The sequence below is a fragment of the Montipora capricornis genome, chromosome 2, assembly GCF_036669925.1.
Source record: "Montipora capricornis isolate CH-2021 chromosome 2, ASM3666992v2, whole genome shotgun sequence".
In the NCBI taxonomy this organism is placed as follows: domain Eukaryota; kingdom Metazoa; phylum Cnidaria; class Anthozoa; order Scleractinia; family Acroporidae; genus Montipora; species Montipora capricornis.
In genome coordinates, this window is record NC_090884.1 from 33,409,744 (window position 1) to 33,412,976 (window position 3,233).

The window sequence follows — 3,233 nt, forward strand, 5'->3', positions numbered from 1 at the left end:
AAACCGTGTCGATGACCCCAATTCCTCCATTCAAAATGTTTTGAAACGTATTCGAATGTTTAAAACTCAAGCATTTTAACAACTTTGAAACACAACGAATTTCATAGTTAATAATGATGTTGGATATATTAAAACGTCGAAAAACCTTACTCTTTGTATTTCTTGAATACTTTTTGCAATTATATTGTTAGACCTATAGAGCCGTGTTCACACTCAACGTTGATTATGATCAACTGAAGTATAATTCAGGCTATCATACATTCAAATTTATTCAATTATGGTTCTGTTCACATCTGTGAAAATTCAAATACAATAGGCAGGGTAACCTCGCAGTGTGAGACAAATGACGCCGTATCATGTGTCTGCCACGTTTATCATCACCATGCTTGAGGAGAGAAGAGAACCAAGGATAGCTTCCGAGAATAGACTGAGACAAATCCAAATCTTCGCTACATAAGGCGATCAGAAGTTTCGTCAACTCATATCACCACGTGTTCGCCATTCCGTATATTTTTTTTCTCAATATCCTTTATCAAGAGAAAATGAGGGGACAGAGAAGGAGGCTCCCGGTCCAGCCCTTGGGATGTGTCATGTCCACGAAAGTTATTTTTAGACGAGCGGAAGTCTTCCGAGACGTCCGCATGCAGGCCAACCTCGGTCCGATGTTTGAAACAAAATATGTATTCATCAGCCTTCCACGTGCGCCATCATTTTCTCTTTTCACTAAGAACCTGAGAGCGAAGCAAGACTGCATGCGGACGTCTCGGAAGACAGACTTCCCCTAGAAAAAAGACTTCCGCTCGTCTAAAAATAACTTTCGAGGACATAACATATCCCGGCCAACGCCTTGAGCCTCCCTCTCTGTCCCTTCATTTTTTCTTGCCTTTATTTCACATACCACTTCAATTTTACATTTTTTTACATTTGTTTTGTGTGTGTACCTGTTAAACTTACAAGATGATTTTCTGTTACGCGGACTCCTCGAGTAGCCACTTAAAGTAACTTTTCATAGGTTTTTCATTTATTACGAAAAGTAACCATTATAATTGGATTTAATTATATAACTGCGATTTGTTTTTCTGTTTCGTATTTATTTTCAAGAATTTTCCTGAAGTGGCTGCCGGACGGTTTTATCTCTTTGCGCCTACAGCTCCATAAATAGGTTTTCCCTAAAATTATTACATTGACTAAATCCATCCGCTCCTTCAGGATTCCTATGATCACATCTTGCAGCAAGAAGCAATTGCAACTACTAATGTTCTTAAAAATATTCAATGTAACATTCATCTAAAAAGAGTATGAAGACGGGCAACTAAACAATACATGGTTCTAGTTTCTGTGGTATCATGATAACAGGAACAGTTAGGACTTGGAATATAGCCTATTTTAAAAAGGATATCATTGGTAAAAACAATACAATTCAATACTTTATATCGAAAATATCTTAGCTAAGGTTTACTGGAAACTCTTATAGGCAACAAAAAGGCTTCTGCGATATGTTGATCTTCCAAATCAAATTCTTCTCTTAACTTGGCCCATTTCTTAGGCTTTTCGTACTTGCACTTCATAAAAAAAACGATAGTGGTCACGACATTTGAGGTTTTCAAAATCAATAGCACTGAAAGTAGGTGGCTGTGTTCGTAAATTCAGAGAAATAGCCTGTCTTACACCTGTCCCTGTCCAAAAATTTGAATAAAAAAGCCTTTCTTCTCTTGGATAAAGAGGGTAGTTTCTAACGAAATTGTGGTGCTGCGTCGGTGGGCAAGGAGTACACAATAAATTGACCTCCGTACAGGGATTCTGAAAGCTGACGTCTCGAGCATTAGCCCTTCGTCAGACCGATTCCGAAGGGCTAACGCTGGAAACGTCAGCTATTAGAATCCCTGTACGGTGGTCAATTTACCTTTCTTCTCTTGCAGGTGTTAAAAGAGTCAATATTTGTCTTTTCGTATAGCAGTTCTTCAGTATAGTTAATACCTTTTAAAAAATACCCACTTTAAAACACACTTTTACCTTCTATCTCAATTTCTTTTTATTCCATACAATATATTTATGTTCACCATTACAATTAACAACGTCTCGTAATTTTGACCGTCATGAAAAAAGTTCATAATATACAGATTTAGCCAAGCCTAAAATTAAAGCGGAGCTCCCTGGTTATTTATTCTTACTGCCTGTAGGGTTAGTGAAAATAAAAGGTTTCGAATTGTCCCTCTTTCTTTCGGTTCTGCTTAATTAAATCATTTTCATTGCTTTTTTCTCTAGGAAAATTAATTGAATTCCACGGTAAATTCAACTCGAAAAACCCATATTGCATTAATCACAAAGCAATAAATGAGATATCGGTTTTTCGAGTGAAATTTACTTTGGAATTCGCCAGTTTGGCAATGAATTTTTCTTGAACCGAATGAGTTTTAAAACGAGACAAGCACACCCTCAGCAAGCGATTGGAAAAGGAAGGAACATTTCAGGCAATAGCCAGCGAATAGGACTCACGCTAAAATTAGAAACCATAAAAAATTTTGTCAGATCAAGGTCAAAAAAAGATTTTTACTGATGTAGTTCATTCCACTTTATCTCTGAAAACGAGGTCAGTCACATTTTGATGTATTTCATTAAAACACGCCAGCTTGACTTGGAACAAGAATCGGCAAAATACGGCAATGCAACCAAGAAAGGACAAACTTCAAACAAGATGATCCGCTCCAACACTAAATTACCTTTAGGTGGTTCAAACAGACTTCTGAAAACACAAGCTTATGAAATTTCCTCCTAAATTTATTTGCTGTAAACTAGCGTGCTACCATCCTCGGAGACCCAGGGGCAGATCACGGAGGCAAGGGAAAGTCAAAACGGGCGAACGAAAATGGCGACGAAGAAAAACATAGTAGGGCGAGAAGAGCCCCTGGGGACAAGTTCTTACCAGACCAGTTCCAAACAGCAGAGGTAATCCTCAATTCTGATTGGTGCCAGAAATTCTTTGTGTTTTTCTGGCCAATCAGAGGTCAGCAGGCCGTGAAGTCGTTTCGTGTCTTCTTACACGGAAATCACTTGATCGCCATATTCGCCTTGGTTCGTTTGGCAAGGTGTTTTGCTCGAGGAGAAAAGTCTCAATCACAACACAAAATATACAGGGAATCGTTCGGAATATCGGCGGAGAAATACGCTGGACCTTTCGCAGGTATTGGTACAGTAGCGTATTTCCAAGTGTGCGAGATTTGTTTAAAGATGTC